General features: G+C 37.6%; 1 long non-coding RNA gene across 1 annotated transcript; it reads left to right on the forward strand.

Annotated features, from left to right (window-relative positions):
* Window positions 1–863: 863 nt before the first annotated feature.
* LOC128788298 (uncharacterized) lies at window positions 864–7,903 on the forward strand. The gene is made up of 3 exons (XR_008431017.1): window positions 864–940; window positions 3,979–4,138; window positions 4,231–7,903. It is a non-coding gene; the product is annotated as an uncharacterized LOC128788298 (long non-coding RNA).
* Window positions 7,904–24,419: the final 16,516 nt, after the last annotated feature.

The following is a 24,419-nucleotide window of genomic DNA, read 5'->3' on the forward strand; positions in this document are numbered from 1 at the left end:
AATGTTCATATTTGATTACAAGCATCTGTGAACGCTAAGTCAAAGAATTGAATTACTTTAATTGGAGTGGGTTTGTTTTCTGTTTCTTCATGAGGTTTTTTGTATATTGGGTTTTTTTCCCCCAAGACAGCCACATTGGTAAGAAAGCTTGTACTGTCAGTATGCTGAAGGTCATTCCTATAATCTATTCAGTAAGATCTGCTCCCTTTTAGGTGAAAAAAGAATCAACTGAGCATGCCTAAAAATGTCTGGAAAATCCTATTACACTTACTGAATTTCAGTTATGTATTTCAGATTCACATAGAATTCAATGAGTGCTCAGATCAAACATGAATATTTGTAACAAGTTTCCAGTGTTATGGACAGGGTTTCCCTCCTTCCCCCTTTCTGTGCTGTCTTAGAGAAACAAGGAAATTCTTCTCAGATATGGCAAAGGATAAAATGAAATTATTAACATTAAAACATACCTAATACTGTGTGATATATTTTAAAACTGGAAACAAAGGTAGGATATGTCTTATCTGTCTGACTCTCTGTGCATCTGTCTCTCTAGAGCAAGTCAATAAAAATTATTAGAGCTGGCATCTCACAATCGTACACCGTTAAAGCATGAAGCAATAATACTGTGAAGGAAATTTTTTTTTCTGACCTTTTCAAATTACATCCAACTGTCTAGGGAATTTCTCAGTGACTAGAGGTAATAAAGTTCAATCCGTTTTGCTGGTCGGCTTCAAATTTAGCTCCTCAGAAGCCCTAAGTTATCTATTCTTTTTATCTTGGCCTTGGCATCTATTCAGTACAGTAATCCATGCATCTAATCTTTTTTTTCTCTCCCCTCTCAGGTTTAGCTGGTGGATCATATTGTGAAAACTGCAGCCATGAAAGGCCCTCCATTTACTGCACCCTTCAAAACGAAATGTTAGCATGGGAGGCTAAGCTGGTATGTTGCCTTTGAGAGGCTCTTGTTGAATTTAATTAGCTTTTAGATTTCATCTCCATCTCGCATCTCAGCTTTCACCATTGTGTGTGATTTAGGCTTCACTGACTTCCATTATTTAAAACTTTTCCAACTTAGCTGTGCCACTTTAGAATAATGAGGGGAAAGTAAAGTTTAAAGTTCATTGTCTTAAATTGATTTCTAATTAGTTTTTATGATATGAGTTTGGAAACAATAGAGACACAGCCTCTCAGTAAGTTAGCATTCAAATGACAAAGACAAACAACCATTTCTGCATGTCTTGTTTCTCATTGTACCCCATGAAGTAAAACTAGAAACAGGTAAAGAACATTTTTAGCAAAATATTTCTTAAATTATTTTTAAATTTATAGAAAACCCGGGCTTTACTGCTGTCTCTTCCCTGAAATACTGAGTCAGTGTTTAGATATATATGTGATCTGCTAATGAATGATCTGCAGAATATTCATAATGCATGCATATCTAAAAGAACCTGTAAAACACTTGCTTTTAATCATGCAAATAATACATTGAAAGACATATGTCTTCCATATTAGCTATCTTAATAGAGTTGCAAGGGAAAGGAGTAGCTGCAAAATGGTTTGGTAAAGATAGGAGGTTTGGGGTGTTTTTCTTTTTTTTCTTTTTTTTTTTTTTTTTCTGATTTCTTCTTCATTTTGATTTTCTCTTCTGAAGTGAGGGGAAACATGGTCACATGGGTAAAGTACAAAATTGGGAGTTTCTAGATCTTGCCCCTGTACGTACATGGGCCTTTACTAGGGCGGTAATGTTTGTCAAGTCACTCAATCACTCTGTACCATAACCCTGGCTATTGTGAAAAGCTCTCAGGGAGTGCTCAGCAGAGGATGAGCACAGGGTGGAATTTGACTATTTCACTGTGTTTAATTGATTCAGCTAAAATTAAATAGGTTCATTTTTAATCAAAATATATTGTGCTCCGTTGATACTAGCCATGTTGAAAGTGGGATAATCAGTAATCTGAAGGTCTTTCATGCCTGAAAGAATGGCATTCTCAACAAAATTACTGAGGATATCTTTAATTCTGAAATTAATTTAGGAGAAACAGTACCCTACAATGGCAAGGCTTCTTACATTCACAGGTATTTTTTTAGGGTCCTTACTGTCACTTCCTGAAAATAAATGTTGCTAAATTGACAGATCCAGTTATATTTTTATTCAAGCAGGAAAAGCATTTCAAAATTCTTTTATTAGTTTAGTGCAAAAGATAACATACCTAAATTTGCAATATGCTAGATCATGTCCTTGTTTCAGAGATAATATGGAGGGACATATTAGAGTGTACATGAACACTCAGCTTGGTACTAAAATAAAGTTAAATAAATGTTTGTGGGGATGTGTTCATTTACTTTCACATCTTGATGTGAATGCGATCATGATACATGTAGAGTTTTTTTAGTAGAACCAACTGTTTTTCAGTCAACATTATTTAGGCTTCTCCTGATACTCCAGGATTCATAGGTTGGTCTCTAGATATGGAGACAAGCAACCCAAAAGGGTCCATAATTTACTGAGTATCAGAGGTCTGAGAAATACCTCATGGGAGAAGCAGGTTTTAGCTTCTTAAAGCAATGTCACTGTTGTTATATCTATATATATTTTTCTTTTACAGTAGGTGTTCGAAAAATATACAATAAATATCCCCCATAATATTTCAGACAGAAATAGATAGGAATGCGACGATGTGAATTTTCTTTCACTGAACAAGTTCTTATTTCCAGAATTCTTTCTAATTTGCAAACCTGAATGCTGGGTAGCAGCAGTTCTGCTGACAGGTTTTTCTACCATACTGATGGTTTTCAACTCAAAAGTATTGAAAATTAATTTTTAAGAAGGAAATATTTTTATTATTTATTTATTTGAATTCCATTCAGCGCAGTATATACTACATAAAAGGATCTATGTTGTGATACCCAAATGCTTACATTTCATTGCTTGGTGTGTCTGTGTGGACAACCATGAAGCTAAAGGTGTTGTTTTCCACTTGGAATGTAGCTATGTTTTACTTTATGTTTTACTTACCTGGTCAAAGCCAGGCATTATGGATCACTGAAGGCCTCAACACCTCAGAATGATATTCTAGTTTTTATTTTTATTGGGGAATATTGAAATCCTCTTTGCAAACTAAGCCATTCCTTAAAGTAGCTAATTAAAAACAAACAAACAAACCACAAGTGTCTTTCAAATCAAACATACAACATTATGTCTTGTAGTGGGAAACAGATGTCCCGATGTTTTCCTGGTTTAATGTCTTTATAGCTTTCCTTTCTATTCTGTCTTTCTTGATTTTCATAAATAGGGAATACAATAATAGTATGCTAGGGGATAGGTATATGAAAAATGGTGTTTCAGCTTTGCTTTTTCCTCAATTAGAAAATACCTAGTTGAATAAATCTTTTTGAGAAGAAAATACTGTAGATTGTGTCAAAGTAACTCCTGTCCATGCATCAGTGATGTTAAAATAGGAGATTGCATAATGCATATCAAAGGGATTGAATGTTATTGATACACTGTTCAGTGTTATTTATATTTTCATCATTAGTTCATAAAGTCTTAATAATTAACTCTCTAATTTCCCAGAAAAAGCATGGTAATTTGTTGAATTGGTTGAAGGAAGGAAAAAAAAAGCTGACCAATCTGGCACTGTAAGTTAATAGTATAGAACAAGGCATAGTCATAATTAGTCGAGAAAAGGACTTTCCCTGCTCATTCCAGTTCATAATAAAAAGTGCCTCACCAAAGTGACTTAGAAAATAATACATTCAGACTGAGCAGAATTACTGCCTAGCAGATTCTATTTATCTGTAGCTTAAAAAGCAGCTGCGTTTTTGTAAAAAGCAATGAATGTGGCAGTCCTACTTAAAGGTAGAAGAAAAAGAACACCCCTTGTTTTGTAATAAGGGGATTTTCAATTTAAAAGAGAGAGAGAGCCTGTTGTGTGAAGTATGGTTATTACATTCACTGTATTCTATCTCACCCACCAGGAGGCTAATAACGAGGGAGTCAGTGAAGGAGACCAATGCCACAAGGGTTATCTCGCAGCCCCAGATGCTGGATAAGTTGAAGGAGGCAGAATCGCTTTTGGATGACATTCAGGAAGGCCTTGAATGATTATCTGGTGAAGAAAAGACTATTCTTTTCAAGGTAAACAGTCCATTTCATCTGTCTGCTGTTGGTGTTGGTGTAAAATATGTTTATATAAATACCTCTAAAGTTCATTTATTATCATTTTTCAGGTTTTTTCCCCTAGATGCAGCAATGATCTATTAGGAATCCTTTTTGAGACAAAGGATCCACTCCACCTCCAACCTAAGGAAATGCTTTGAAGGAATTGACAAGCTCACTTTTAATCACAAGAGAGAAATTACCCACATGGAGTCAGCAGAAAATGAAAAAGTAGAGCTCGTGCTGCGAATAATTCCAGCAAGTGCCAAGGGGCTAGTTGAGAAATGGCTTCATGAGGTGAATATCTTTAGCTCTTACTTAGGGTTTGGTTACTGTATGATCATTTTCTCTTTTAGGAGCAATGAATATTATAAGTGTATACTAAATAGCTCTCTGTATATTTGTCAAGATGTTGACAGATTTCAGCCTTATTGTTGTTATTTATTGCAACTAATTTAGCATCTGCAAACATGCAGAAAATAATTCTAATAAAAAGCTCTCTTGAATCAGGCTGTCAGCAGAAGTCGGTCTGTGTCTGAAACCATATGTGTGAATATATGTTTGAGTCTACATGTATGTGTTTTTGTGCTTTCATGGTGTAATGTCTGTAGTTCAGGAGGATAATATATGTAAAAAATAATCAAAGAAATGCAAGATTTTGAATCTTCCCTCCACCCTGCAGAAAGTGTATCCCATTGTGTTGGAGGGGTTTAATATCCAATCATTTTAACAAAAGGGAAGAGAAATTATGTCACTGATAACATCCTAACCTTTCCCCTTTGGGCCTCTAATCTAAATTCATTGGTTTCAGTACGAAATTAGTTTGGTGACCTTTTTTGTTTGCTTTACTTAACCTTCCTCTCCCAGTAGATGCGAATGGGACCTTCCATTCTTTTTTCTTTCTGGGCATTTTTCTTCCATGTGCTTGCCTTTCTCCTGGGGCAGGATCAGCCCCAGGAATTCCCCTCCCCTTTGTTCAGTGCTGCGGGTGTCTCGTCCTCAGTGGCTTGTCCCTGGGTGCTCCCTAGGCAAGGGTAAGTGACAGGGACCAGCACCCAGCTCCAGCAGAAGTGAGGGGAGGCTGGGGGATTGCTATTTGTAGAGCCAGATGATTGGGCAGAAACTGAGGGGGAATCCCTGGGCAGTGAAACCAGGAGCAGGTGGCAGGTTAAAGGCATTTGGCCCTATTCCGTATTGTGCTCCTACTGGCTGGGGGAGCAAAGCCAGGCCACATAAGCCCACTTGTGAATCCCCTTTTCCCACACAATGAAGCAGCAATGTGCCAGCTTTGGATGGAGCCCCTTTAGGGAGTGACTGCACACGGTTTAAAATCATCCATCTTAATCATGATTCAGGATAGGGAAGGGAGAAGAGAAGGGGATGATTTAGGCAAGCCCAAACACTTCCCACCCTGCTCTCTGTGTCGAGCTTGGGTTTGGACTAGTTTGCAGACAAAGTTGTCTTCCATTACAATAAAAAACAATAAAGAAGAAAAAAAAAAAAAAAAAAAAAAAAAAAAAAAAAAAAAAAAGAGTGACAGTGGAAAAGTGGCCATCCTGAGGAGTTCAGGAAAAACCCAGATTCTCGAGCCTATGATATAATTTTTACTTTTCACTTTCTTCCACAAATGAAACAGGGTTGAGGGAGGTGAACAGCTGTGTTTATTTTAATATGTCTGTTTTAACCCTCACCTAAAAACAAATGGGAAGGTTTGGGAGTGCATTAATCTGGATCAGATTAGTGTCTCTTTCTCCCTCAAAAGTGCAATTTGAGATTAATGAAAATAAACTAGAGTTTCATATGCAGTCTTTAAGTCATTTGCATGTTTTATGCATGATAATTGAATTTATTTATGCACTTCCTTTCATTTAATGATTTCTCACTCTTTTCTATGCTATCAACATTATATTTTGCAAGAAGTAGGATTTGGTAGGCAAGAAAGGATAGCAGTATATAAATCAAACCCAAGTTAATTTTGAGTTCTAGTGTCAACACTAGACCAGAATTAATATTGGTTTCATGCCAGTGGGTCTACATGGCTGGGAAGATGTAGAATATTTTTGGTAAAGCATAGATTTTAGCTTGAGACATTTCTGATGTAGCCTAGTTTGCTTGCAAGTGCACAAGCAAAATTATTTTCAAATGGCAGTTAAATTATTGTATTGACTTTTCAATGACCCTAGAGACTTGTGTTTCTACTTGGCCAATTAGTAGTAATAAGAAGATGAATAGTAATTACACTAATAAATAACTGTGTTCAGACCAGGACCTCAGTATTATAGTCTGGGTTAGAAAATAAGGATATTTTATAATTTGTCTCATTTGGTCTTTCATCAGGAGAAACATGGACTTTGGTGTTATAGTAAATTTGTCATAGCCAAGAAGGTAAAGTCCTAGGGATGAGAGGGTCATATTTGACAGGAGCTCTGTGACAGTAGCTGTTTCAGTGTCATAAGTAGGGAATCTTGTTCTGCTTCTGCAGTTAAGCTCAGATGTCTTAAAGATGTCTTAGTGTTGGAGTCCGATTTTTTTGTAATGCCTGCCAGGAAGTTACTAAGGAAAATTAGGAAAAAGATGCTGGTAGTGGTGCTTTCATAGCGTTTATCTATACCAGTTTCTTTTGTGTCTCTCGTCTTTCCTTATGTCTTGAAAGATGTATGTGGAAGTGATATTTTTCTGTGGCGTCCTGTCTTTTATCAGTGAATTAAATGGTTGTGTCTTGTGATTGTTTCCTGATTCTTGTAGGCAGGAATGTGTTTAAAGGCTAAAGCTTTGTTAATTTGTGATGTAACCATTTCAGTGTCTTTCTTGTCATTGAAATGTAGTTTAAAATGTTCAGTATTGTAGCATGAAATCATTGGTTAGTTTTGGAATGGTGATGAAATCATGTGAAGAAAATAAGTATTGCATCTGATCAAGATAAATTCACTCTAGTGTTTTATGGCTTTTTATTCCTATGTGATAGTAATAAAGTCTCATGTAGGGATGGAAGCCATGAAATACATTGTGAAAAATCATCAACTCAGATGGGGCCATCAGAATAGCATGCTGTAGTTGTAGAGTTATGGAGAATGATTGGAAGATGGTTTAGTGTGTCATCACTTTGACTACCATGTTTTTGCATTTTGTTTCTTCATCCTTCACCCATGCAATTTGATGAGAGGAAATCAGTTTGTAACAAGATGATCCATCTTTACATCAGTGTTCAGTATTTAAATTGTTCATACATCTTTCATTTTCTGCCAAAGATAACACTGTATATGAAACCCTTAGCTAAGAATTTAATATAGCTAATAAACACATGCCAAAATGAATACAAAGAAATGCCAATGAATTTCTAAGTGCCTAGAAATAAGGAAGGAAATAAAGCAAGGTCTACCCTGTTAGCAACTGGTCCAGATTCTTTATTTCCATGTTTAAGAGCAAATCTGAGATGTAACCAGGGATTAAAAAACAATTCTTTTCACTGCTTGCATGTCTTTCTGAAAGTGCTTGTTCTTTTCCTCTCTGGAACTGGGATGAAGGCTGACAGTGTTGGGCTCAGAAAACAATTTCTGACAAATTCCTTACAGTGCTGCTATTCCACATATTGCCTTACTGCTCCGTCTCCTTTGCTTTTGTATACCAATTTCCTTTGAGAATGTTTTGCGGAATGTTATTTATTCTGATGCAACTATTTCCAATTTTTCTGTTGTAATATTTCTCTGAAGCATATGTTAATAAAACATTATTGATTTTTTGGTACTTTGACTCCTTTATTATTTCTCTTAGATGTGATTTTTTTTTTCCCTCTGATAAAAATACTGACTTTATTGTAACTAAGGTCATCTTCTGGTGAAAAACCCCAGCAATAATTAGGCAGGATGTATATTCCCCATTTTATTATAGACTTTAATTTCTTCTTTAAATCAAAGAGCACATGGAGAAATTAACCATGATGAAATTCCCAGATGTTGTGTGGCAATTATTTCAGTCTTACTTGGGCTTAAAAAGTGTAGACACAGGTTTTCTTCAAAGGTGCCATGTGAAAGAAAAGTATAAAACCGTATAGAAGACATTATCTTCAGACTCCTATTAAAAGAAAAACTATTTTATCATGTGTTAACAAAATTTTTTCCAATAGTATCCAGGGTATACAGCCAAGAGAATAAAATTGTGTTTATTTTTCAACTTTGTATTTGACTAGGATAAAAATTGTCTTCATCTTTTCAATACCTACTTTGGTTATGACTTTTCAGAGACCTTAGACAAAGTCCTTTAAACATGGGCTCCTGTACTCTTTTTCTCCATTTCTACCAGTTTAATGACGAATTGCAATAAAACTATTCTGTTGGTAAATTTAATTCATGTTTGCTGCTTCAAATCCCTCTTTAATATATATTTTTCCACCTCACTTTCTAGAGATTATCCACTATAAATTGAATATCTACCATGCACCCTATATTTTGACACCTTGTTGAACAGCCTTTTGCCATTCCACAGGAAATGGGTGTGCAAACTATACTTAAGTAGTCTGCAATCCCACCTGTAGAGTATGTTTTCAGTACTGTATTTTGTTTCCAAATTATTTCAAGAGTCAAAAGTTACAGCACTCTGAAATAACACCAGAGGTGAATTCATCCTTGGAAACTAGGCACTAGAGTGGCCTAAATGTGCTTCAATAACTTTCTTCATGACATGTTTGCAGATTTAACTCTGCTGACTGCTTCAGAAGCAGCTCCAAGTGCCCATGAGTGTTCAACCCTGGAGTTAATGAGCAATGACCTCTCCTGGAGTGGTCACACCTTAAGGTGTTAGTGAAGGAGAGAGTATTACTTTGGGATTATATTTTCTTTCTAGTAGTAGTTAATCTGTAGATGTTGTAGATAACCTTCTTTAGTCTATTCTTATCTGAAAAAATCTTAGTATTTATATCCTAATTATTTTACTTTCCCTCTGCCTCCAGGGTGGAGCTGATCTAATTTTTTTTTCCTGAGCAAGAAATATGCTTTCTTATATATCCTGAAACATTATATATTCAGATATACTTCTTTGAATTATACATTGTAAGACCTTGAAAATCAGGTTTAAAGTGATACCTTGCCATGATGGCAAAGAGAGTATTTTTCTTGTCAGTGTCAAATTGAGTAAAAAGTGTATGTGTTTAAAATGTAGTCGGTTGTCAGAAAAAAGCAAGGTCTTGTCACAAAGAAATGTTAAAGTTGCCTCTTTGTTAAATGTATTGTAAATGTACATATTACGTGTGTTCTTAGTAAATTAACAGCCTTAGTCAAGAGCAAGAAAATGTTCTACTTATACCTCCAAAATACTGTCTGAGGCAGTGGACATACCAGCTCTCAGGAGAAGCAGCATCTTGGTAATTCCAGAGCCACGCAGGATTTCTTAAGTATTTCTTGGGTAATGCAAACAGCTTGAGTGTCACCTGTTCCTAATTAGCTACTTGGGCAGCTAAATGTTTTGAGAGGATTTTTTTTCATCTTTGAAATGAAACACTTTGGCTTGACCTAATTTTTCAATAGATTTGGTCAATCTTATGTGTTGTTTTGAATGAGCTAACTTGGTTACTTTTAGAGCATCAGCAAGTAGGGAAATTCCATGAATCATTACAGAAAAAATGTTTGATCCCTATTTGGGACAAATAGGGTTTTTATGGCTATTTCACTTATGCTTCCCAGTGTTTATGGTAGTTTTTCCTACCTCCACAAGAAAATACAATGGGGAGGGTGTGTCCTTGGTACTTCAGCCCTGGAAGCACTTGTGCATCTGAAAATTGTTAGAGGAGGTATGTGGGGATGCCCAGGTCTGATAAAATCTGGAGACTGACAGTATTCAGAGGTGATACAAATTTGGTGCTTCATCTCTGGCCAAAGTACTTGCACTCTTCTGCTGAATTTTCTGTGAGTGCAGGTCTGGTTGTGCTGAGGAGCTCCCCACTTATGGTCCATTTCAATAAATTTCTGCGGGATATTTTTGCTGTCTTCATTGTAGTCTTTTTCCATTGGCAATAAGACCAGACCAGGAAACAAAATGTAGAGGGACAGGGAGAGGTAGGTAGGCAGTGGAGATGGGGAGCCAAAGAAAGGATCAGGGGGTTAGTAAAAGCTGCATGACTGGATTCATTCCAGCCCTCCTCTGCAGAGAAGCTTTTGTGAAACTCACTGTGGCTTCTGAAAGGAAGGTCCCTATTCATCCGGCCACTGAAGGAGATCATACTAATAGGCTCCAGGATCACAAAGACATTCACCACCTGCTGTCAGGAGCGCAGGTCAGGCTTTGTTTGCTGTGCTGAATGCTTTTTTTCTTCGAAAACTGGAGTGTAGGTATATATTTGGCAGAGTTTATGATTATTTCATGTCAGCATTTCAAATTTTAAAAGATAAAAAAGAAAAACAGATACTGTCCAAATAGTTGCAGGTAGACGTAGGATGTATTTCTTGCCACTGACACAAGGTAGAGCTCATAAGAAATTTTTGGAATGTGCAAAAGTGTAGATAATAAAACCATATCTCAAACAATTTGATTTTAAATTAAGGCATTACATTTAAGGCCTTTTTATTTTCATAAATAAACTGAAATTTTAATTAATTTTTATTGAGGATTATTATTTTGGCAGACAATATTAGTATACTCAAGTTTTCTAAAGTAACAACGTATTTAAGTCCTCATTGAACTTTTTACCTTAAAACTTTTGCATTTAATTTCACATTAACAAAATGGACCTTTAATTTTATTTGGCTTGATAGAAGAAACGAAAATCTACACTTGTAACAAGCCTATCAAATTTTTCCTTTGAGAGAAATAGAAAATAAATTACCTATAATATAAAAAATGTTCAGTTTAGACTGTTTCACGTTCCCAAAATTTAATGTATATTAATCCAGGATTCCCATGATTGCTTATTTTTGGCCTGAAATAAATAACCAAATTTGAAATGTAAGCATCAAAAAGAATATGTATTTGAAATCACAGGAGTTCTGCCAGTGGTGTCTGAAGTGTGTAATGGGTTTTGTATGTGAAACAACAGACAGTGTCTCCTTTTTCTTACGTGACCTCATGAATGCCTATTTTAAGAAATAAATTTCTTTCTGTTTTGAGATAATAGGAAATTTTTGAAGGATATATTGTGATAAAAATTGAATTAAATCATGCTTGAAGCACCAAGTGTAAACATTGGAGGTATCGCATGCTTGATCCAAGTAGGAACACAGCTGCAAATAATTTGAAAACTAAACTGTATTTTTACATCAACATGGTTAGACAAAAATGCCTTATTAAGTAATTGCTATTGTGACATAAGCTTTATGCAGTAGCTGAATTACTTGGCAGAGCTAAAACATCAAGCTACCTTGGGAATCTATCACATTCTTTAATTTTCTGATTGATTAAATGGATTGTTTGACATTTTGGCAGTGCCTTGAAATCACGGCATAACAAAGACGCCTTTCATCGCTCATTATTTGCTCTCTTCAGGCTTAGCGCAGATTCTTTGAAATGAAAGGTTTAAGGTGCTTCTTCCCTGGGTAATTTTTGTTCCAGTTCACATTTTTGCTAGGAGTGTCACATTTCCAACTTAAATTCCCTACTGTGTAAATGCAGTTCCTTATAATGACAGTATAACCTATGGAGATATGTAATCTTGAAAAACACTTTTATATATCTCACAATGGTGGTACTGAAGAATTCAACACAATCTGCCTGTTATCAGAGAGGCTCTTAACCCTTCCACCACCAGCATTTTCCGGAGTGTGGGAAGCTGGGCAAAGTGGTGGGTGTTTTTGTTCAGGCTGTGACAATGTTCAGCTTTCTGCTGACCTAGGGGCAAGAAGACAACATCATGCAGTGACTTTGGGGGACAGTTCAGAGACAAACAGGTAGGTTGGAGGCCAATTGACACTGTCGTCTTGATACCAATGAGCAAATGCACAGCCTAATTGCATTTCATGTCAGTAATGAGCAACAGTCAAACAAGACAACCTTACTTTCAACATAACTGCACAGCTCTCTCTACTGAAAAGCAGCTCATGAGGGTACCTACAGGCTTATAGGCAGCTCTGCACCATGCTGATTCTCAACCACAAGTTTGGTGCAGCTCAATAGCAAGCACATAGGTGAAGTGAGACTTTCAGTGTCTTGTACTCATGCATTTTAATAGCAGAAATCCTTGCGCATGCTGAGTGAGAGACTCCTGGTTTTAAGCCTGTGTCTTTTCTAATGTTGTGAGTACAGTTCAGTCAAATTGCTTTGATAGCTGCCCTCACAGCGGTGGACAGCAGTCTGGGGCTACACAATCCTGAGGGCATAACTGTAAGAATTCCACTGCCATGGTAAAATTTCTGTTCCAAAAAATTCCTTCCATGAGCCTGCATCAGTAATGCAGTTTCTAACATACAGCAATATATTTACATGGTCTTCTACGACCGTCAGACATGCTTTTTGAGCTGTGATAAGTTCATGAACAGTTAGGATTGTACACACTGCTTGCTATTCACAAAACTGCTTGCTAAACACAACTTTCTATAATCCATCTCTTTCACTTTTCAAGACAGAGAAACTCACAAAAATTAAAGAGTGATTCTTTCTTTTTCCCATACCATGGGAAGAAGAAATGCTAGTCTCCTGTTCAGTCACCAGGCACTTACAGATGTGTCTGTAAGGTATGAAGTTCTGCTTGTGTGTGTCTAAGAACCCACATTTGTTTCCAGTCATTACAACTGCTTCAGAGGGGATGCTCATACCTGCCATGATTCCCATCCCGAGAGTGGGAGCAGGATCCCAGTAATTAGCAATCTTTTTCTGAGGTTATATCTTGAATTGGAATTTGTATGGTAGCCAAGTCTGTCCTGCCTTTGACAATTTTTCTAGCTGAAGGAAAACCAGTGTTTCTGATATTTCTCTACTATAAGGCAGTTTCAAATCTAAAGTTAGAAGACACAATGTAAGTCTATACATAACTTTTTTTATATGAAGTAGTGATTCTTGAAGTCAAAGTTGCACAATGCTTTGTTATAATATGTTGCATTCAATTGTCAATACGTTGATCAGGTAACTGAAAATTTCTATGCCTGTTGTTTTCTTCAGCAGATTACCAAAAATATTCAAACCAAAACCCCAGAACCACAAGCTACTTAGGAAAAAAAGTATCAACATTGTTGTAATAGTTTGAGGTGAGGGTCTAGGCACTGAATATAACCTTTCCAACACTTAATGAACTATGTTATGGCATTAGTTCCTCAATTGTATTAATGTTCATATGATAGAATTATGAAACAACATAAAAACTTATGAAGTAACATACACAAAATCAAAACATACACAAAATCATACACTTCTCTGTTTAAAAGTGTAGACACACACAAATCTCAAAAGTAGGGAGAAGCAATCTTTACAATTACATAATAATAGTAGGTCCCACACTGCATAGCAAAACCAGTGGAAAGGGCACTCAGGACCTAACCTTCTTCATGGCTACAAAGACAGGTAGGATTTCACCTGAAGTGGAACAACTTTAGTTGGAAAAGGTGAAGAATTTCCACTCCAGATATCCCAACTCACATATTCGATACAAGTTCAAGAGCTTTCTGGTAAAGCCTTAAGCATCCTAATAACTCATCAGCTGGATAAGTATGAGCACCGCCAGTATCACATCTGGAATGGGGTGTTTTTCAAAGTCAAAGGGTTTAGAGTACATTTAGAGTACAGATCTAGAGTAGATTTATGAGTTGTGCAGATGAGGTTGGGATGTATCAGAAGGAAACAGTTAATGTGTGAAGTTTAGGAATTAGTAGGCTCCCAGAACCAGAAAACAAGAGTATTTCTGTGCCTGATTCCTGGAAAGCCATATGGTCAAAAGTGAAATTTGTGAGAGGAAAAATGTGATTGTGCAACTTATAAATGGCAAGGGAGTCTGTGAATAAAGCACTACATGTCTCTTCATGTACCATAATGGTTAAGGTTTTAGACATGTGCTTGAATTATGGCTGAGGTAGCTGTAGAACGGGTGTTTACAGCATTATAGCTTCCATGTACATGCTTTTAGTATGCTGCAAATTAAAGGCAATATGACTTTGTACTTCAGTCATTTCAATTTGCTTTTGCTGAGGGCTGGCAGCAGTTACTGGAGTTCAGCTGATGTGGCTGCTGGATTATGGAGTTGAACCTGGGGCCACAGCAGGATATCAAGTGCGTGCATGAAACCTGCATGTGCAGCAGGTTATAACAGTGACAAAGTCATTAGTGACTTGATTTAAAATGAAAGAAAGCAAAATTCCCAAAGGTTTTACATCTTCCCGATAATGAAATCATACGGCAGTTTTATTTAGTGTAAGACTGTTTAAACCATGGCTCTAGAGATAAAGTCATCCCCTTTGGGCCACATATCTGCATCTGGTGTTCCTCAGCTCTAGAAAGAGCAAGACCTTCAGGTTTCATTGCCCTCAGAGCAGTGCCATGTGTGTGACCAGCCATGCCACCTTGTTGTCAATTTTAGTTCTCACTTTGTTATCTTATCCCCGTATTAGACTCAAAATGTCTACCACCATGCAAATAGCTTAGATAAGCTCTAAATTTGCTGAAGTAAGGTTCTGCCTTCAAATATAGGCAAGCTGGTGCATGAAATTCTGCTTGAATGTGTCAGAGGTCAATTTTCCTCAATTTCAACCCTGTATCTTAAGCCTAAGATTCACCTTGGCTGATTATGCTTTGCTAAATATTCCGTTCCTTTCTTTGCTTTATGTTACAGTATCTGCCTCTAGTTAGCTGAGTTCAGGAAAGCACCCTATGTAACAAAAATATGGTCTCAAAATGAGCTCAGCATATAATTTAATTCTGTTTTTTTTTAATGTCTATAACATTTGTGTTGTATTTTGCCTTGTGCATGTATTTGAGAGTAAAAGCTCAATGGGTTAGTTCTATCCAGAGTAAGTGGTGCTTAATGAAACCTTTTATTAATAAAGTTTGGATAATTATCTGGGTAATTGTACAGACAAATAATTCAGTAATTTGAAATGATTTATTCTGTGTATAATGATACTTTATTCCCTCTAAGTGCAGTTTAACATGTTAATTACAGAGACTCAAGGGACTTATGAAGAGTTATTCTAGTGATCATATGCTATTAATTCTCCCGGGACACGGCTTTTTTGGAATAGCACCTACGGAACGGTTCAAACTTCCAGCCAATATACAACATTGGCAAATAAAGATTTAAAAAACCCCAAAAATAAAAACCACCCTCCATTGTGAGGTAGGTTTGGGGTTTTTATTTTTTTGGTTGGTTGAATTTGAATTTGATTTTTGTATGAAAACACACCTCAAAATTTCATCCTCTCTTTTCATATGACAGTTCCTGTAAATTGCTAATCTTCAGGTTCTTATGGTTGTAGACACCAGAGAGATAAATCTGGTACTAAATGAAAAAGATCAGTCAGTGTTGCTAGTCAATAATGCTAATATGTACCTCTGCTTCAGTCTGTGATAGCATCTTTTCCACTGATGCCTCAATGATGTATTTTGCAAATGCAGAACACAAAAGTCTTGCAAGTCTTGTTCTCTGTGAGTAATACCATGCATCTGATCCTCAGGTGTGGAAACATCAACCCCTGTGTCATTTGAACTATTGCTGTCTGACAATAACCTCAATTTTTGTAAATGAACAGGTTTGGTGGTTTTTTTACTGTTTGGTTCTTTTGGTTTTTTTTTTTTTTTTTTTTTGGTGGTTTGCTTTTCATGGTTTCTTTGTTTGTTTTCTTGGGTTTGTTTTGGTTTGAAAAATCTCTGATTGATGCAAGGCAGAACTTTGTGAAAACCTGACTCATTCCTAATGGCTGGTAAGAGGTGGCACAGCTAGAAGATTTGTCATCTGTGGACAGTTTGGGTGTGCTGGAGCAACAAGGAGTTATGATCCTTGTTTTGATGTGGTGGTTTGAGTACCAGCTTCATGCCAGGCAGCTGGGAGCCCCTTGTCACCCCAGGATATCAGAACTCCCAGATCTTTCCTGTGCAGCAGGGAGGGGAGCTGCCCAGGCTTGGCTGTCACAGATGTGACAGAGGCATTGCTGTGGGCTTCCTGGAGAGTTGTTACTGAGCAGGGATAAGTCCTGAAGCGTGTGTGGATTAAGGTTCTCAGTTGTGATTCTACTCCATGTAAATGGGAGACTGAATGACACCAAAACGCTGACAGTTGTTATTGATCATCTGTGCAACCTGTGCTTCAGACAATTCTCCTGAGGAGTCATTTGTCAACAGTAGTACATTCTGCCATGTCATATTCCACCCATGTGAACTGTGTAAGTTTGAATGGAGGCAGAGGGAGGGAAAATTGAAAGATTTATTAGTAACAGGTATTGAAACTGCAGTCATGCACACCAGAAATCCTGCTGGTGAGTTTGCCACCTCAGTCCTGTCATATAAGTGATTTCTTTTTAGACCAAGTTATAGGTAACAATTTGTTGTTTAAATGGTTTAGATTACTCTGAAATGTCACCTGACCTTAAAATTGATAGGACAATAGGTGCATTTGAGGAGGCATCTACATTCCTACATTCCATTGGACAGAAATTTTTCTTTGCATTCACTATGCTTAGACCTATCATGCAAAAGACATCAATGCCCAGAGTCATCCAACCCACTTGAGAAAACATGCTTTTTCCCTGGTCATAATATGGGATTGTCTGGTCTCAGGTTTCACTTTGGTGGAAATACCAGATCCTCTGGATAAAAAAACTATGCAGTTCTTAAAAGCAATGTATATTGTATAATTTCTAAAATGTCTAATTATGAATTTTTATACAATTATAAGTAATACTTAGCATACTGTAGCAAAAATGAGGGGATTCCAGATATAGCAGAGGAAATAGTGACAATAGAAGATATTTCCAAAAGTGCAGTAAGAAAAATGAAGTCTCATGAAGTAGCAGCATGAGGATTATAGTGTATGCCATTTATTTAGTAAATATATAGATCACCATTCATTGGTATTCAAAATGTGCTAAACTGAGAATGTACTGATGTTATTAAAAAACCTCAGTAAGTTTTTACGTGATGGCTCATTAATGATTAAATCCATCATTTTGTTTATCCATATATAAATATCCATATAAATTGTGGATATTTATCATGCTGTTATTGTATCTAATACACTAAAGAGATGTATATCTGATTAAGCTAGGAAAAAATTCTGATAGCTGGTATTTTATCTTTAGGGCAACATATAAAGGGAGCCTATCTAGCCACACATAAATGTTCAGACATTATAACCTGCAGAACAATATTGATCTCTCAAAGTGATGACAGGTGGGAACAGCAATGAAAAATCAGGAAATACCCAAAGGGATGGAAGTTGTGACAGGTTTCCAGACCATGCTTACAGGGATTTCCCACATCCATTGGCTAGAGCTGCTAAAAATGGGCAGAAATATATTGGTATTAATTCACAGAGTTTGAATTCCTGAATTGAGCCCATCAACTTTCAGTTATTTTGAGAAAGGCTATTCCTAAAACTGAGTGAAGAAGTAAAATGGAATTTTTAATGTGTTTCAGTACAAGGTCTTGCTTGTGGGAACATGCTGGGAGCTGCCAGCATGGGAGAGGGAAGCAGAGGTTGTCCAGAGGATGACCTGCTCCTAGATTATGTTTCCCTGTGGTTCACTAGTTGTTTTTCTCCTGCAGCTGTTTATTGGTGCCGGGATGCCCAACGCATGGGAAGAATGATTGCGGAATAAGAACCCCCTAAAACCCAATCCCAGGATGCAACAAATGATGTGCAGGACTCCAATAATTTCAAAAGGCTAATTAATTACTTTGTTAAACTATATTATACTATAACTGTATTAGACTATATTACACTAACAAGAACTATCACTAACTAACTAGAAAACCTGTGACTCTCTGCCTGAGACTCCTGACACAGCTGTGGATCCAATTGGTCAATGAATCCAAACTATCACCAAAATCCAATCAAGCAATCACCTTGGGTAAACAATCTCCAGAACACATTCCACATGGGCAAAAACAGGGAGCAGTGAATGAGATAAGAATTGTTTTATTCTCTTTTGTCTGCTTCTCTCACAGCTTCTCTCAGGAGAAATCCTGAGAAACCTAAGTCTCTCTCTGTTCAGAGGGTATGTGAATGCCACAGCTGTTGAGAGTTCTTGAAGGTGCCCTCAACAGGGGCAAATATAGAGCATTGAAATGAGGAATAAATAAGGATTGCCATGAACTTACATCAAAGCAGACAACAACATGAAAAGTGAAACTAATTGAAGAGCTGATATATAGGACTACAGATAAAGAAAGTCTTAAAAGTGACTTGGAATGCATAATAACCAACACCTTCTCAGAGGACATCCATATGTGCAGCAATGTTGGATTATGGTTTTGGGCACCTAAAGTTATAGTGTATTGCATTACTGAACTATGCTATTTTCTCATGAAGTTCTTCGGCAATAACAATGCAGTTGGATTGAAAAAAAAAAAAGGAAATAAAAGCTTTTTGCAGCTACTTTTCATCTCAAGGCCTCACTTTGTGTCTCCCATGTTTTACAGTCTCCTCTTCCCCTGCATTTGCTTTCAAATCAGGGACAACTTGGAGGAGATTGCTGAAAGAAGTAAAAGTATACAGCCAAATGAAAACTCTAAAGTGAGTGTTGTTTTTGAATATGTTATTCTCGTTGAAAGCCTCTTAGGAAGCAAAATCAGATTTCTTTAAAAAACATTTTTGAACAAAACAAAAATCCCCTTTTTCTCTTGTGTTTGGCAAATTACCTTCAGGCAGTCTGATAAACAGAAGAGGATTTTTTTTACTGAAAACTCAGGAGAGGATTTGCTTGTTGGCCAATTTACCCACTAAGCTATTAATTCTTCTGACCTTGGAGAAGAGAACTGGAAATACATGTATGACATCTAAGTACCATTTCAGCTTAGAAAGCTGAAAGGAAACTTAATTTTATTTATATTGTGGAAATTTACATCCAATCACAACTTTCAGCCAAGTGTCTTGCTGAGCCTGACATGTGCATTAAAATGTTTTGGAAAAGGATCAGTGTGATGGTAGAAAGATGTTCTTCTGAAAGGCAGCTGCAGAGTCATTGCTTGTCTCATTGCATGAGGCACAGTAGTGCTCTTAGGGCTCCGGGAGCTATAAACCAAGGTTTTACTGAGCACTTCCTTTGCATCATCCTGATAATAATTTCTGCTACAACATATTTTTTGATCACTTTTATAACCAAATACTTGTGCAGCGAAGATTTTTTTTTTTCACTCTGGTGTTATGTATTTATAGTAAGAGTCGAGAAAAAAAGCCAGTGGCTCACTCAGTTAAACGTCTTCTGTAAATGTTGTTAGAACTTGTTCATAATTTTTGCTCTTTGTGTTTTTTGTTTTGGAACTTCATTTGTTGTCTTTTTTACTGAGACCTTTCGCCCTGCCTACTCCTACCACCAATAGTGTGGCTGTTTTGGTGGTTATTGCAGACAAGTCCCAGGAAAAGTCTAATAAAAGGAAAGTAGATTTGCCATAGCCTGACCTTTTCCAGCCTTGCATTTAAACCAGTCTTATTCTCAGGAACAGTTAGCATTGGCAAAGATCTACGAATGAAGACGGTAGCATAGACACCCAGGTGTACCACCTGTACTGAACTTGCTCCTCTGACACCAGCCTTGTACAACAGAAAAGCCCAAGAGTTGCACACACGATACAGCTTCTTGTCTCTTCTCTTCTTCTTTTGCCTATGAGTTACTGAGAAACCCCAGGTCTTTATTACCATTGAACCGTGTGTTGTTGGTTCTATGCACCTCAGCTACATTATGATGCTGCTCTGCCTTGTGCCGTTGGATTAAATTAATCTGGACATTATTCGGCACTACTTTGTTAAAGCTAGATCTACATGCTAGTGGGGTAGGTTTGAACTAGCCATTCTTTCCAAGTCTCAAATCTCTATGCTTGTTTCTATTGTCTTGTGCTAGCTGAGCGAGAGTCTTCTCTGCAAGCTTCCCCAATTCCCGCTGATGACCAAAGTGGCCTGCAGGTAATTTAGAGAGCACATCCTGACACAGTGTCCTGAGCACAGGGACAGGCGGCCCCCGAACTTAGCTTCAGACCTACCTCAGTCACAGCGTGGGCTCCCCCAGTTTGGATCAGGGCAGCCGTAAGGAGCTGTGAACCACAGAGAAAGTCACAGTTCAGGCCATTTATGAAGCAAGAGACTCTTGATTCTTATATAACCTTTTAATACTAGTAAAAAAAGGAAGGAACTAAAAACCTGAGGTTTATCTCCCAGGAGTTTCTCAGAGATTTCACCTGTGCCATGCAGCAAAGCTGCCACCCAAGGGATTCTTTCTCAAAAACCCCCAAAGGTAAAAATTATCTACCCTATCAAACACTGAATTTGAAGTTGTTCTTCCAGAGGAAGTTAGCTATATGGTACTGTTGTTATGAAGTATTTTATGGATAAGATAATACATGTTTTCATATTTAGTATCCTCTGAAATATTTTAATGAACAAGAATTTTTCTTAAAGAAGACTGCAGACTTGAACATAGTATTGTCTTGCCTCTCTGCTGCAGAAATATAGATGAGATTTAAAAGCCACAGTAATTTATGAGCTGTACTTAGAACCTATAAAGGGATATCTTGCATTCAGAATTGTTTCATTCCCAATGTGATTTAGAAGATTAAACTGTCATATTTTAGCACAGATAGATGATTGCTATAATTAATCATGTACCATGAATTCTATTATTTAGAAGCTACTTCATGTAAAAGTTGAAAATACTTTTTATACATTGCAGAATTAAGTATCCTTATAATTATGTTTTATAGATATATGTTGATTTGTTTCATATTCAGAGGATATTTACAAATATACTAAATGCATACTGCAAAACAATACAGTAATGGAATGTTTGCTAATGACTTCAATTTAAGTACAGTCTGTCTAATAGCTGAGATAAGATGTCACTAAAAGAGTGTGCTAATGATTTGAAAATTACTACCAAAATTGTGTTCAGTCTAGGAGGGGTTGCAGACGTAATTGTGCTAATAAATATCCAAGTCAGCCCTGATTTTGAAGCTTGTATCCTGATTACTATGAGTTTTAAAAATCATACAGAGCTAAATCATGCTGCTGTGCTCACATGAGTAGCCTCTCTGGTGGCACTGCTCATTTGAGTAAAGAGAGCAAAAAGACCCGTGCTAGACAAAAATGCATTAAACATTCATAAATGTTTATGTACTGGTTGAAATGTTTAACTGTGCATGTTCCTTCCTATTCCATCTATTGAAATTTGGTATATATACAATCCTGAGTGTAAGTTTGTTTATAGATGCATAGAATTTTAAAATTTGGCTAAGATATTTCTATTTGTACCTTACTGTAAAGCACTGTGCATGTACAAGTGTCACTGTCACCTTTTAATACATTATTTAGGTGTGCAAAGTGCTCATCTAGGACAAGATAAACCTGAGCTCAGTTTCTTCTCTGCCTGCATGGCACTAAATTAAGTCTTACAGTTTCTAAGAAAATGATCTAAAAAGCAAGGTAATAAAGAGGGTAAATCACAGCTTCTTATGGAAGCAATGTGTCAGTTTGACTATGGCTCACAGCAAATCTGATTTTGATTTCTGTTCTCTGCTATGGGCTGCATATGTAGTTTACCTTACATAGGAAGAGAATAAAACACATTAAATAGATCTTGGGACAGAAATGGAACCAAAATTCATTGTTTCCATTGGGCCAGCCTCAACATGACACCACTCCAGAGGAGCCTTCAATTTGGTAATTAGCCTGTAAGAAGAGGGCTGCCTATTTGCGCCCTCTGATGAGGCATGAGCGTGAGATGGGGTTAGAGCTGGATCGTCTTAGCAACACTCAGATATTTCTGGAGTTGCACAGTGCAAAATTCTGCCATCCCAAAGCAGATGTTTGGAAAGCTATGGTACTATTCTGCACCTTGAGCAACAGTTAGTAAATCAGAATTTGGTGTCCAAGTGTGAAAATCTCCCAAAGCTTTTGTGCAGCCTCCTATTTTAGTGTTGATAGTATTTCAGCCTGTGTTCTTGGAAAAAAAAAGACAAACTGGGACTCTGGCACAGTGAATTAAATTTTTTTTGCTATTCAGAAATAGAATTAAAACCTCTGCATAGCTGCTCATAAGATGCAACATTTGAAAGTGTTAGTTCTGAACTGATGATGTGAAAACCAGTTTGTCCACCACTTTCCCAACAAGGTATGGCTTTTGTGTTCTTTCTGCTCCCCACTGCAAGGTGAGGCAAGGGACCAGCTAACTATCTGTGTCAACCCCCTTGCTACAAATTGATGGCTGAGGCTGACTCCTAAGGTACTTTAGAGTTTTGCAAGCATGAAGTCAGTGGTGTGTGCTGGAGTGGTCTCAGGGGTGAGCTGGGAGGATGCCAAGGAAGGCAGATGTGCCTTTAGAGGAGTAAGTGAAAGGGGCAGTGCCGTGGTGAACCTGCCTTGGTATTACAAATTCCCTACTACTGACCAGAGGAGTGTTACAAGGCTCCTGACAGCCTCAGAGTGCTGCAGCTGCAAGCCATGAGAAGCAGTGGTAAAAGGCTGTATTCAGCTATAGGTCAGAGAGAGAAAAGAAAGGCTAAGCAAGGAATATGGGAGGCTTAATTCACTTGGCTGCTTCCCTTCCCACTGCAGCTGCTCTACTTCAGGTTATTTACCAGTCCTGAATTCTTTCTTTATTCGTCATTGTTGACTGTTGCTAGCTTGCTTTGGGGTTGAAAGGAGCTGGAGTCAATTATGTGTCTGGGTGCTTTTGAATGTCTTAAGTGTGGTAGGTGGCTGCAACCCCTACTGCTCATGTCTAATGAGGCAAGGCAGAGACCTGCTAGCCTCTGGTCCAGCACAGGCCTGTGGAAATGCTCCAAAGAGCCAAATAAAAGCAAACAGGAAGGGAGAGAACCATGTTGCCAAGGGTTTGTAGGGCATCTGCAGCTATTGCACTGTTCCCTCTGCCTCTCTGCCTGCTCTGGAAGTGTCCCTGTGCAGGGCAGGGGTGTTGCCCTATGTCACCTCCAGTGCTGCCTAACGCAGGTGGACTATCTTAAGGTGGCTTAAAGGTTTTGGGCAGGTAAATGTAATAAGCAATGAATGAGGTGCTGGGCTGCAGGTGTGGTACCCTGTCAAAGCTCCAGCAAGTGCTCATGGTGCCTGACATCACTCACCACCTGCTCATCTGCTGGGCTCTATCTTGCCTCTGCTCACGAAAGCATGGGCTGACACAGTGGTGGTTACTGACATATACTTTACAGCATCATTTACCTCACCCTTGCTTCTAGACCTCGACCTCTTGGATTTAGCCTAGAGAGTTCACATTGCTGTTCACCTCCTCTGACTTCTCTGGCTTGGATCTTAGTTAATTATCTGTAGACAAAGCCACAGTTGATGCCTTATCAACTAGAACGACTGAATTAATCAGCTTTGTTAGGCAAAGGTTACAATAAGGGAGTGACCATCCTATTCATCTGTTCACTCATCTCCTGAAGAGTAACCATAACAGAACTCTTAAAAATTCTATTAATGGATTATAGGTCAATAACCTAGACGCTCTGATAGCTCTGCAAGGAACTATGGACAAAATATCTGGGATTAGTGCATTTTCTGAATATTGTTATAGAGTCTTCCACAGATTTTTCCCTCTTAAATGCTAATCTGTTCTGCAAGTAGAAAGAAAATGGCTTTTTACCACTGAATTCCCTTGATGTGACTAGGCAAAGCCGGGAGGTACCTAAAACTATGTAAAGACATTGAGCTGATCAATTCATATGTAAAGTTCAAGGAGAAAACTTTGGCCTTTTGCCTTCAGAAGTAATCATCCAAGTCACAGAATTGTCTCATCCTGACGCATGAGGAGTCTCATGCATTGAAATCCAAAAGTTCACCTAATTTACTACTGGTGATCAAATTGGCAAAATATACTGAGGAAGCATCAGACAATTCACTGTGCAGTATGCGTTGCTGAGGTGAATCCAATCTCTCTCAAATTCTGTCTTTTAGAAAGGTGTTATGCAAGTAGGCGAAGAAATTCTCTCACTTTTTTTTTTTTTTTAATTATGAAAACTTTTATTTGGAGGTGCCAGTAACCTATGTAAATGTTAGGGCTCTAAACACAATGTTTGTGCTTAGTTTGCAGTAAGTACAGCTGTGAGGCAGGGTGACCATTTATCTCTGTTCTTTTTGGCCTTGACAGCTAGACTTGATATCTCCAGTTGCTTCAGTATAGGACACACACCC

The sequence above is a fragment of the Vidua chalybeata genome, chromosome 5 (genome assembly GCF_026979565.1).
Source record: "Vidua chalybeata isolate OUT-0048 chromosome 5, bVidCha1 merged haplotype, whole genome shotgun sequence".
In the NCBI taxonomy this organism is placed as follows: domain Eukaryota; kingdom Metazoa; phylum Chordata; class Aves; order Passeriformes; family Viduidae; genus Vidua; species Vidua chalybeata.